This window comes from Octopus bimaculoides, chromosome 15 (assembly GCF_046866305.1).
Source record: "Octopus bimaculoides isolate indiv1 chromosome 15, ASM4686630v1, whole genome shotgun sequence".
Lineage (NCBI taxonomy): Eukaryota > Metazoa > Mollusca > Cephalopoda > Octopoda > Octopodidae > Octopus > Octopus bimaculoides.
The window spans coordinates 10,004,467-10,019,320 of record NC_142942.1 but is presented as its reverse complement, the minus strand read 5'-3'; positions in this window follow the sequence as shown (position 1 = coordinate 10,019,320).

Here is a 14,854-nt window from a genome sequence, read left to right as displayed (position 1 = left end):
TTTTATATTTGCTACAGATTGCTTGAAGCTTGCTTTCTTTCTACACCTTGATCCATGCAGCTTACATCTACACACACACACACACACACACACACACACACACGATGGTCTTCTTTCACTTTCTATCTACTATATACACTACCATATACACTCACAAGGCTTTGGTCGGCCCGAAGCTATAGCAGAAGACACTTGCCCAAGGTGCCACGTAATGGGACTGAACCCGGAACCATGTAGTTCGTAAGCAAGCTACTTACCACACAGCCACTCCTACGCCTACTAAAAAGTGTGAAAGTACGTCCTTCAAGAAAATAGTGAAAATAGCAGACACCTAGATGGGCAGTTAACAGATCCCAGTCAAAAACACTATATTTTTGTTTGGCCCTACGATATAATAGGCTTGAGAAGACCTGTTGAGTCAAGTAAAACCAATATCATTGCTGTGGCCAGTGTCCCCTGACTGGCTCCTGTGCCAGTGGCATGTAAAAAGCACCATCTGAATGTGGTCAATGCTAGTACCCCCTGACTGGCTCCCATGAAGGTGGCACATAAAAAGCACCATCCGAACATAGTCAATACCAGTACCTCTTGATTGGCTCTCGTGCTGGTAGCATGTAAAAAGCATCAACAGAACGTGGCTGATGTCAGTACCCCCAACTGGCCCACGTGCCGGTGGCACATAAAAAGCACTATCTGAATGTGATTGATGCAAGGCCCGCCTGACTGGCTCCTGTGCTGGTGGCACGTAAAAAGCACCCACTACACTATCAAAGTGGTTGGCATTAGGAAGGGCATCCAGCTTTAGAAACATTGCCAGATCAGATTGGAGCCTGGTGCAGCTGGTGGCTCTCCAGATCAGTCAAACCATCCAACCCATGCCAGCATGGAAAGCAGACATTAAACGACGATGATGATGATGTGTATATATATATATATATTTATATATATATATATATATATATATATGCACCTAGTATAGCACTAGTGTAGCAATAATTGGGTACCCTCCCAGCAGTATACTGGATAGATACTATCCCTTAGTGGGTTGAACCCCCAACCCCTAACTCTCTCACGTTATATATATATATATATATATATATATATACATATATATATATATATACATATATATACCTATGTGTGCTTTTGTGTTTGTGTTTGTCCCTCTCCCCCACCACCACTTCACAACTGGTGTTGTTGATTTGTTTACATCCCTGTAACTTAGCAGTTTGGCAAAAAGAGATTGATACAATAAATCCTGGGGTCGATTTGTTCAGCTATATATATATATATATATATATATATATATATATAATAATAATAATAATAATAATAATGATAATAATAATATTTTTTACTTTATATAAAGGACTGAAGTAACTCAGCAGAAATATAATAGATAGAGAGGTGAGTTCTTAACTTTTGTATACGATTGCCACAATCCATCACTAAGGTAAACATAGCTGACGTAATCCATCACTACGGCCAACTCAATGACAAAAAGCGCAACTCGAAAGTAACTTATTTAGGTAGGTATACACAGTTAAATTAGCCAATAGAATAAGTACCAGATAGATATTGGGGTCGATTTGTTTGAATAAACTCTTTGAGACTGTACTCCAGCATGGCCTGTCCAAAAACCAAAACAAGTAAATGGTGAAAAATATGTATTATATAATGACAAAGTCATTTTGATGAACTCTTCATTGTTTTCAAGATTAATTGAAATAAAAGGTTTTGTGTCTCAATAGAAATATGGTAACAAAAGAATCAGAGATACCAGTGACATTCACAAATGAATGCAGTGCTGGCTTAACCATTAAGCAAAATAAGCGTATGCATAGGGCATCAAGGGAAGTGCAGGGGGGGGGGGGCGGCACCACAGAAATGGTAAATGGTTTACAGCACAAAAGAAAATCACTTTAAACTTACTAAAATAATGTTCAGGATAACTTATCTCAACTAAGTATGAAAGCAGATGTGTTACATTAGATTAATTTTGAGGATCTGATCAAAGACATTGCAATTTAAAAAAGTAGGAGAAAACATTTCAAATATAAAGTAGAAGTATACAAAATTAAACATTATTTTGCATTTTACAGTTAGTTTTGTTTCATTTTGAAAAATAAAAATTACTACGAGATAATTACATGCATTATCTCGTAGCTTCAGGAGGTTAATGATGTGATTATTATTTTTACAATGACATTCATTGTTGGGTAGGTGTGAGATGCTGGTTCTAGCCGGTTCTGGCTGATTCCAACATAAAACAGGTAGGATTTTTTTGGCTGGAAATGGCCAGTTTAAATGCTAAAAGTTTAACTTTAAGTTGACCCTGATCCTGCATTCATATGATCACAGACATTCCAGTAGTTGAGCCCAAGTTTATCAATATATAAATGACTATATTATCTAGTGTGTCCTTCCTTATTTAAAGATAATATGTGTGATCTGAGAGAGATTTGACTACTATTTCTAGTAGATTGAGTAATCATCCATCATTTTAGACAGGATGTATTTCATATCAATTTATTATTCAATATATTTTCCCATTCTTAAGACGGTAGGTTGTGTGATTTCTGGGTAATTCGTTTGCAGTATCTTTCAAGTTTAATGACTATCCAAAATTATCCACTTAATTCCCCTTTTATGATTTGAAGGAGGTTTAGCTACTGTTTCCAACGCGCTGAGTGAGACCACATAGAACTCTCCCCCGTTGATTCATATCCCTACTGGTTTCATGAGAAAGTAAGGGAGTAGATCAGTCAATGTTAAACAATGCTTGACATAAATGGTTTTCTAAATGACACTAGTGATATGCGTAAAGAGAAGTAACTGTAACTTACAATCGAATCAAGGCTCAAGAGATCACAATTCACTTAGAAATTAAAGACTTGAGCCTTGGTTTTTTACGACAGCACAGGGCGATTAGAAGGAGATTTGGTTACTGTTTGGAGGCAGATTGAGTATTTGCACAGAATATAGAAACTTAGCTTGACGTGTCCTTCCTTTTTTATAAACTGTTAATGATTGATCTGAAAGCAATTTTGTTACTATTTTGAGCGTATCGATAAGCTATAAAACCAACGACACAACACACTCAAACATCAATGAAGAAAGCAAAAAAGATATTTTATTAAAACTTCAGTGAAGTGAACATTATTTACATTTGACGGATATTTGTCCTCATCTTTTTTTGTTGTTAACACAACATTTCGGCTGATATACCCTCCAGCCTTCATCAGGTGTCTTGGGGAAATTTTGAACCTGGGTTCTCATTCCTAAGGTATTTTTCGATGTTATTATTATTATTATTATTATTGTTCAGGTCACTGCTTGGAATCGAACTTGGAATCTTGGGGTTAGTAGCCCGCGCTAGTGACATGAACAATAACAATAATAATAATAATAACAACACCAACAACAACATCGAAAAATACCTTAGGAATGAGAACCCAGGTTCGAAATTTCCCCAAGACACCTGAAGACACTCACAGACTCAGCTATATAGATATAGATATAACATAGTATTCTTTCTATGTTCTACATTATATATTTTAATAATTACTGGTATTTTTATATATGTAAAGCATAATATGTTATACATGTATGTATATTGTTATAATTGTTTTTCTTTAAAAATAAATAAATAGACATAATATAATGTCTAAAAGTTGATCAATACCACCTCTTGATCCCCCTCCATTTTCTTATTGCCGTATAAACCAAGGGCAAAACAACTTTTCACCCTCACCCATTTATTTACATTCAGTAGTGTAATTGCCACGCAATGAAAAAACACTTGTCTATTAATAATTGGGTATTCTACTAGCAGTATATTAGATAGATATTATCCCTTAGTTGGTTGGATTCACAACCTCTAATTCTCTTGGAATTATATATATATCCAACCCATGCTAGCATGGAAAGCGGACGTTAAACGATATATATATACAAATAATTTTTATCTGCCTGTCGTGGTACTTAAATGAGAATGAGATGTAAGAGGACAATGTTTTTGAGATTCCGGTTCGAATGACATGAGTGTTTTTGTTTCACTTTTGACATGTAATACTTAAATACTGGAGGAGATATGATGTTGCTGTGGGCTGGAAGTATGCAAGAAGTTAAAATTTTTTTTTGACTAAAACTCAACCGGGACCCTAAGTAAGGCATGTGTAAAATTTGAATGAAATTGTTTGTGTAGTTCTGGAGTTTTAGGGATTCACACACACACACACATATACATTCTTAATTTTATATATATATAGATATATACATACATAGTATGAGCTCCAACTGCTTGTCCACAAGCATGCAACACATCTGCTAATATACAACATTAGCAGATGCATGTCTAAACTGTTAATCAACAGAGAAATATTTAACAATATTTCCATCACCACGTCATGACAATGGTCATTTAACTAGAAGCGGTTTTAGCAACGAGCTAAAATACATAATACAGCCCACGCAACACATAATATCTTTATGATTATCTTCATTATCGGAATCATCATTATGATCATCACTATCATTGTTGTTGTCCTCGTCACTGTTACATCACCACCATCACTACTATCACCATCACCATCATCATCATTATCATTATTCTTGTTGTCATCATTATTCTCATCATCTATGTCGTCATTATTGCTGCCATCCTTGTCATCATCGTCATCATGGTCGTTATCAACTTCAATAGCAAAGGCAGGAGGGTGTCAGCATCATAACTGTCATCATCATCATCATCATCATCACTGTTATCATTGTCGTTATCATCATCATCATCACCATCACCATCACCACCACCACCACTGTCATCATCATCATCATCACCATCACTATCATTATCACAATAACGATGATCATGATCAAGTCTATCTTCATCATCATCACCCTCATCACCCTCATCATCATCATCATCATCATCGTTGTCTTCATCATCATCATCATCATCGTTGGCGTCATCGTCATCATCACTTTAATGTCCCTGTTTCCATGCTGGTGCTAAAACATCATCACATAATCTATGTAAAAGTGCTTTAATTTTTATATTTTGTTTTTTGTTTTTTTTTATATATTTTTTAAAAGTAATTAAGAATTAACTACAAAGCTGACTAATTAATTAATTATTGCTGTAATTACTAGAATTATAATTGTTGTTGTTGCTATTAACGTTGACGTTGATGTTGTTATTTTTGTTGTTGTTGTTGGTATTATTGTTGTTATTGTTGTTGTTGTTGTTGTTGTTGTTGTTGCTATTATTGTTATTGTTGTTTTTAAGCTGAACATTTGGATGAGATGGAGATGAGGAGATGTTCAAAAATTTGGAGAGTGATTACTAATGAATCATTATGGATGGATGGATGGATTAATTGATGTATGTACGGGTGGATGTATGTGTGTATGGATGGATGGATGGACGGATGTTTGTATGTATGCAGGTATGTGTATGTATGAACATAAGTATGGATGTGTGTGTATGTATGTAAGGGTATATATATGTATATGTGTGTGTATATGTGTATACAAGGGGGGTGCCGAAAAGTTCCTGACTTTTGGTAAAAGAAAATACAGGAGTTTTATCAGTTAATTAGGATTTTATTCAACATATTCTCCTCTCAGATTCACACACCTATTGCAGTGGTCCTTTAGTTTTTCTAAACCCTGCAAAAGGAACAAAGAAGGTTGGGTCTCCAACCAAGTCTTTCATGATACCCATGCAATGGGACTGAACCTGAAGCCCCATGGTTGAAAAGCAAGCTTCTTAACCACATAGCCAGGCCTGTGCCTAGCCATATAAAAAAACTTTATGAAGCATTACAAACCTGATGGCAGACATAAGTGAAGTTATGTACTGCACTGGACAGAATTTAGGGTTTAAGGGGATACTGAGAATATTGTTTCAAATTTTGGCACAAACCCAGCAATTTCAGTGGAGGATAAATTGATTACATTGACCCCAGAGCTCAGCTGGTACTTATTTTATCGACGCCAAAAGGATAAAACACAAAGCCGACTTCAGCAAAATTTGAACTCAGAACATGAAGACAGATGAAATGCCACTAAATATTTTACCTGCTGTGCTAAGGATTCTGTCAGCTCGCTACCTTGAAATGATATTAATAATTAATATATGATTTCTAGAAACAGGAAGAAGTTTGTGATTTTAGCAGTAATTAATAATGATGGAGGTAATTGCTTAGCTTAATTAAGTTCACAATATAGGAATCAATAACATTTCTGTTGTATCTGTCTTGGAAGACATTAGAATTCCGCCAAAACAACTCAGTTGAAATCAGAGAGAGAGATCATAAGGCATGTCTACAACCACTCAACTATTTTGGCATATTGTCATCATGATCAACATCAACACCATCATTATCATCATCATCATCATCATCATCATTATCATCATCATCATCATCATCATCATCATTTAACATCCATTTACCATCCTGGCATGGGTTAGACAGTTTGACAGGAGCAGGTAAGCCAGAGAGCTGCCCAAGGCTCCAGTTGTCTTTTTTTAGCATGCTTTCTATGGCTGGATGCCCTTCCTAACGCCAGTCACTTCACAGAGGGTACTGGGTGCTTTTTATGTGGTACCAGCATGGCACCAGCATGTGACACCAGCACAGATGCTTTTTATGTGGTGTTTAGTGATAATTATAATTCTCCATTTTGGTGAAACACTGCAAACCGCTGTTTATACTAATTTTATATATACACATTAGCAAATTACTAAATCATTCAATAATTTGGATGGTGAAAACATAAATACTAATGGTGAAACAAGTCTAGAAAAAGTCAAACAATTGAACTGGCTTAACAGATGAGGCAACAGAAATTGCCAAAACTGACGTCAGTCTTAAGAATTCTCAACTGGCACCTTTTTAGGTGATTATGATCCCAGTTAGTGTATAAGTTTTCATTCATATGTGCTAACTACAACATTAGAGTGGTTTAGCTCTTATTTCTAGCAATGTAGGTGTTTCCTAACACCCTAGTCACATTTAGTGACAATTACAATATATACATATATGTGTGTGTGTGTATATATATATATATATATATATATATATATGTATATATACACACACATATATATATTGGACCATCCCATAAATAATGTGGTTTTTTCCAATTGCATGAACTAAAAGTTGGAAGGGGACGGGATAAACTACCTGTATCAACTTGCTATAAAAGCAGGTAGTAATTTTACCTTGTCTGTATTCTTAGTGCAGGTTTTGAAGAGTGCAGTTCAATTTGAACACCTTTTTTTTTTCAAGGTTATAATGGAAGTGACAAAGGAGCATATTCGGCATATTTTGCTTTATGAGTTCAATAAAGGCAACAATGCAACAGAAAGTGCAAGGAATATTTGTGTTATATGGGAATTGGACACTAAGTGTAAGCTAGTGTCAACAGTGGTTCCAGGAATTCCAAATTGGGGACTACAGCCTAGAAGACGAGTTTCATCCTGAAAGATCTGTAGAGCTTGATGAGGATGTCCTGCAAACCCTGGTGGAACAAAATCCCATCATAACTGTTGAGGAACTAGCAGAGAAGCTTGGATTTGGTCATTGAACCATTCATTGACACCTGCATGCCATCAGAAAAGTCAGCAGATTGGGTCAATGGGTTCCTCACAAACTCTCTGAGTTTAATCACAGAGAGTGAATGTGTGCTCTTCTTTGCTGTCACATCTCTGAATGAACTTTCTTTGGACTGAATGACTCATGATGAGAAATGGGTTCTCTATAAAGATGTCAAGCACTGAAGACAGTGGCTAGGGAAAGGAGAAACACTGGTACCCCACGCTAAAGAAGATCATCATCCACATAAGGTGCTGTTAGTTGTTCGGTGGGATATGAAAGGTTTAGTCCACTTTGAACTTTTAAAACCAAACCAAATGATAACAAAGGAGATCCACTGCAGCTTGAGTGGCTTAAGTCAGTGTTAGAAGAAACTGGCCATCTTTGGTTTCAAGATGAAAGCTGTTCTTCCATCAGGATAATGCTTGGCCACATACAGTGAGGATGAGATTCCAGAGGTTAGAGCAGTTTGAATGGGAAATGATGCTCCACCCACCATATTCGCTGGACATTGCCCATCTGATTATCATTTATTCCACAGCCTTCAAAATCATTTGGACGGAAAAAATACGAATTCTATAGACGAGGCCAGAATAGTACTGGAGGAGTATTTTTCATCACAGACAAGTGAATTTTGGAAGAGGGTCCTTGCAAGTCTACCAGACAGATGGAAGAGCATTGTAGAAAATGAAGGAGAGTATATTTTAGATTAAAAAAGAACTTTGTTTATCTTAATTTTGAAAAATAAAAGAAGTAAAAAAAAAACTGCATTATTTATGGGATGACCCAATATACATGTATGTATGTATGTACGTACGTACGTACGTACGTATGTATGTATGTATGTATGTATGTATGTATGTATGTATGTATGTATGCATATAAATGCATTTATATTACATGTCAGCAAGGAAAACAGATGTAAAATGATAATGATGGTAGTCAAAGACACACACACACATAAACACACACATACATACATACTCACACACATATGCACATACACATACACACATGCACACACACGTACACACATGCACACACATATACACATGCATGCACACACATGCACGAACACACATGCATTCTCACACACACACTCACGTACACACATGCACACAGATACTCGCATGCGTGTGCACACACACACACATGCATGCATGCACACATGCACACACATGCATACTCACACATGCATACACACGCACGTGCACACACACACACACACACGTGCACACACACACACACACCCTCTGTGTGTAGCCCCTTGTGGGTAGTAAAGAGATAACACACACACACACTTACAGTATGGTAGAATGTACACCATAAGATATCATTAATTCTATAAGAGTACATATTTCCAGCATGTATTCTCTAAAGGTTATAATCATAAATTATTTTAAAACCACTAACTAAATTGAGAGTATGATTTAATTAATTTCGAGTAAGAATGTATTTCCTGTGATTCTTTAAAATAAATTCTGTTTACAGCATGCAGAGAATACATGTTCCAAATATGTTCTGATATTGAATTAATTAATCATAAAGCTCTAAGGACAGCTACATTATATATATATATATATATATATGTGCTAGCATTGCTCTGTTTCTCTAGTTATGTATCTATCATCTGCTTCTCTCTTTCTCCTCCCACACCTCTCCCTCTCTCTCTCTCTCTCTCTCTATATATATATATATATATATATAGATATATGTGTGTATGTGTGTGTGCGTGTGTGTGTGTGTGTGTGCATATTTCATTTTAAACCGAGCGTCAACCTAATATTGTGTATGTCCTTTTGTTGTTTTTGTCTTTTTGATTTGCCTATACATACATACATGCATACATACATACATACATACATATATACATACATGTGCGTGTGTGTGCATGCATGTGTGTGTGTGTGTCTGTCTATGCATGTATATGTATGTATGTATGTACAAAACCAATAAAACCACACATATATATATGTGTGTATTTGTGTGTGTATATATATGTGTGCATATATGTATATATATATATATGTATGTATGTATATATATGTATGTATGTATATATATATATATATATATATATATATATATATATATATATATATATATATATATAGATAGATAGATAGATAGATAGATAGATAGATAGATAGATAGATAGATAGATAGATAGATAGATAGATATAAAGTGTCAAAGCATGAAACTCTTGGACCTTGAGCCACTCTGTTGCTTCTGCTAAATTGTAATAAATATGTGTCTGTGTGTGTGTGTGTGTAGTAAACAAACACAAATGGATACATTAAAACATCACTACACATGCTTCAAAAGTGGTTTAATTCAAACGCAACTCCATTACATAATTCAATAGGTAACTTAACATAAATTCATATATACTTATAGGAATTTCATATACTCATATACATATACTTATATGCTTACCATTTCATCAAGTGATATTCTATCGAGTGTTTTGGCACAGATATGAATAGGAGCAAGCATGGCTGTGTGGTAAAAACTTTGCTTTCCAGCCTCATGTCTTTGGTTTCAGTATCACTGTATGGTGCCTTTGACAAGTCTCTTCTACTACAGCTCTTGAGCCAGCCAAAGTCTAGTAAGTGGATTTGGTTGATGGGACCTGAAGGAAGCCCATAGCATACAAACTAGTGTGTGTGTGTGTGTATGTGTGTTTTTTCTCGACATTGTGTGATTGTTTTAAATGAATGGCATTCATTTCCAATATTCTGAGAAAGCACATCTGACCACGGGGGGAAAAAAATGACCTTGCTTGAAATCAGGTATGGGTTTGTGACAAGAAGGACATCTGGCTGTATAAAATCTGACTCTGTAACCCCTGTCTGACCCGTGCAAGCATGGAAAAGTGGACATTAAAACAATGATGAAATGGTATATATATGTATATATATATATATATATATATATATATAATCCAAGAGAGTTAGGGGTTGAGGGTTCAACCCACTAAGGGATAATATATATCCAATATACTGCTGGCAGGGTGCCCAATTATTGCTACACTAGTATTATACCAAGTGCAATAATTGGTTGCGGGTAAAAGGGGTTTTATTTACTCTAAATTTATATAGCAATAAGAAAATGAAGGGGAATATGAGGTACTCATCAGCTTGCAGACATTGTATTCCGTTGATTAATCTGATGATGATGACGATGATGATGACGATGACAATGATGACGATGATGATGATGATGATGATGACAATGATGATTATGTTGACGACGATGATGATGACGATGATGATGACAACGGTGATGATGATGATGATGATGATGATGATGATGATGACAATGACAACGATGATGACGATGATAATGATGATAACTATAATGATTATGATGACAATGATGACGACGATGATGACGACAACGATGATGACGATGACAACAACAACAACGACGACGACGACAACGATGACAATGATGACGATGACGATGATGTTTCTCTCTTCTGTTCTAATGAGTTTGATAAAGACAAGTACCAATCAAGTTCTGCATCCAATTAATTGACAAAATCTTGCCCCGAAATTCGCAGCCTTGCATCTATTCTAGAAATAATTATCGATAAGCAATTTAAAACTTATTTTGAAGTTTATCAAAAGCAACAGAAAGAAAACCTTTTATTAGAAAATTCCACAACATCATTGTTGTTGTTATTGCAGCTTGACCCCCGGTCACTTTCAGTTGAGCTGGCTTATGATCAAACGCATTCTTGCCTAGTGTCCTTTGTTTTTTTCCTCCTTTCTCAGATTAAAGGTGTCTATGACTATATTGTATGTATCTGGTCTTAGAGTTGGTACACTGTGTGTCCTGTATGTCCCCCACATTGTCATAAGAAGGGGATGAAAGTTTTGGCAACAAGAAGGACGTCTGGCTGTAAAGTATTTGCTCAGTAAAACCTTTCCAACTCATGCTAGCATGGAAAAGTAGACGTATGATGATGATGATGATACTGATGATCATGGTGGTGGTGGTGGTGGTGGTGTTGGCGGCGGCGACAGTGGCAGTGGTGGCAGCAGTGGTAGTGGTGGTGACAGTGGCTGTGGTGGCAGTGGCTGGCTGGCTGGTGGTGGTGGTGGTGGTGGTGGTGGTGGTTCTGGTGATGGTTCTGGTGATGGTGGTGGTGATGATGATGATGATGATGGTAGTGGTGGCCGTTGTAGTCGTAGTGGTGGTGGTGGTAGTCGTCGTCATGATGATGATGATGAGTGTACCTATAATTATAACATTGCCCTATGGTCCTTTCCTCCATTTATAAGACAGCACGAGGGCCGGTGGGAGGAGTGTAATTTAAGTGAAATTATCTTGGTTGCCATTTCTAGCAAATCAAGCAACCACATAATACCCTCACATACACACACACACACACACACACACACACACCTCCACCCTTCTCCCTTCCATCTCCTCTGCTTGATTTCACAGCATTCTGTTCAATGTAAGTGTTTAATTGAAATATTGCTTCACTTACATAAACAAGTCGTCAAAACAGGCTAATAATAATTAATCTCACTCTAGAAACTAATGAGGTTAATTATGTATTGGAAAGCCATTCTCTGATTGATCAAATTCAAACAAATGTCAATATTTATCGCGCTTGTGTGAGGTAAATAAAATATCGGTCGATTGATTGATTGATTGATTGATTGATTGATTAATTGATTAATTGACTGGAGTCGTTGATGAAATTCCAGTACCACTGTAACCGTTGATAGGAGTCAGTCATGTTGTTCTCTCACTGATCTTCGATTAAAGGCTGTCTTTTATTATTTTGACGTTGATTTAACAATTTTTTTCTGTTTTTTTTACAATTTCGGTATTTGAATTTTTAATAAATTCATTGTCGTCATCATCATTGTTGTTGTCATCGTCGTTATCAAACATCATCACCATTGTCATCATCATCATCCTCATCACCACTATTGTCATCATCATCATCATCATCATCAAACATCACTATCATCACCATCACCATCATCACTGTAGGCAGCGGTGGCATCATCATCATCGTCATCAACGTCATCGTTGTTGTCGCCATCATCGTTGTTGCCATCATCATCGTCGATGTAGTCATCGTCATCATCGTCATCCTCAAACGTCATCTTCAAACATCATCATCATCATCATCATCATCATCATCATCATCATCATCATCATCGTCGTCATCATCATTATTGTCATCGTCGTCATTGTCATTGTCCTCATTATCATCCTCATTACCACTATCCCCATCATCATCATCTCCTAAAGAGACATTAATGAGATATGCAATACAATGTATGTTAAAGTGCCATAAGACCAGATGCTTCACATGCTTGGTGACTTATGTGAATCAGTGTCTGATATCGACATTCCTTAACCTGTTGGAGTGTTTGGTACGAATGAGTTAATGTCCATAGGTTAGTCTATGTGCAATAATAGTGTACCAAAATCTGTTGGTACATTTAGTGATATTGGACTTATGTTTGTTTCTTGAGCTCTAATTAGATGGTCTGTCCTGTTGGCATCTCCGTGGTCAGATGAATGAAAACAAAAGGACAAAGCTAATCAAAAGAGATCAAATACACTTTGCATTCATTTTAATGTTTCGTTGTGTTTATTTGTTAGGAATGATATATCAAGCCAGTTTTCATCTATTGGATACAACATTTTGTACACAAGCTGTGGGTACAAGAAAATTGCTCAGCAGATGAAGGGCAAAGGGGCTTTATCTACGATGAGTGTATGTAGCTCCTAAAGCATTTGAAATGTTTATACATCCTTTGTGCTAATTCGTTTACGTTGAACAGTTTGTGCTTCCATTCCATTTGTTTATCAAAAGCTGCATTCATGGTTCAGTCATGAATATTTTTGGATTCCATCATGACGCTTTATTGGCTGTAAAAATTGGATATGGTGACCTTCAAACAGAAAGCTGGTTGAATTGATTACTTCATTGAGCTTTGGGATATAAATATTGCACAGTCGCCAGAATTTGGTATACAAACAGTGTTTTTGTAACAAAGATACCTTTGTTGTGTGAGTCCATCACACAATTTCAATTAATGATTATTAATTAAGTACCATTTGTCTTGGAATATTTTTTCCCTGATTATTCCTGTTCGTCATGTCTTTTTTTTTTTTCCATTACTAAAGCATTATCGTTGTGACATTTTGGAAAATAACAGGAAAATACAAATCTGAATCTAGAAAATTCTTTGCAAGTGATAATTCTGACATGCTGGAATTCATGTCAAGAGTTTGAAAAGAAAGGACTGCCATGGCTGGAATGTCCTTGCTCATAGTTCTTCTCAGCCAGGGATGTTCTACAGTAATTGGTTATAAGCTAAGTACTACAGGAGTTGGTGGAAGTAGATCACCCAACTGTTTAGATAAATGATGAACAATTGGGAAATTTGAAGAACTAAGTTCAAGCCTGACCACATGATCATGAGGCTTAAAGGTTCACTTTCCAACCATATGGTTTCAAGTTCAGTCCCACTGTGCAGCACCTTTGGAACATGTCTTCTACTATAGCTTTGGATTGGTCCAAGACTTGGACCAAATCTTGGAACAAGTGACATTAGGTAGATGAAAATTACGTGGAATTTCATCTGATGGGATTTATTAACTTGTTTTTTAGGGGTAGATTTAATCTACAGCCTGCAACTGGATGTTGCACTAATCCAGTAACATACATTCTGTGCCAGGTTGAGAAAGAGAGTGCCAAGGTATGCATGGAAGCTTCAGGGGTTAGCCCAAGCAAAGCTGGTCAGGGGACTTTGTGATGTTAATGGTATTTACTCTGGTGCAAGCATTTGGACTAGTTCTTCAATCTTGGAGTCCATACAAAGGTCATAGATACAGCTCTTCCTCTCTTAAGTAAAGCAGACAAAACAGAGTGGAGGCACATGGCTTAATGGTTAGGATGTTGGACTCATGATTCCTGGACCAAGTAATGCATGGTGTTCATGAGCAAAACACTTCATTTCACATTGATCTGATCCACTCAACTGGTAAAAATGAGTAAACCTGTGACAGCCTGGCATCTCATCCACAGAGGAATATATACATCAGAGAAACTTGGTAACCAGCCCTATGGCAGTTAGACTTTTAAGAGACTTTATATATTTTTACCATTTAATCAAGGAAGCCATGAGCACTGGCTGTGACCCTTTATTTCTCTGGACCTTTAAGATTTATAGGAAGAAAGGAAGAAACCATCCTCAAGCTGGAAACTTGG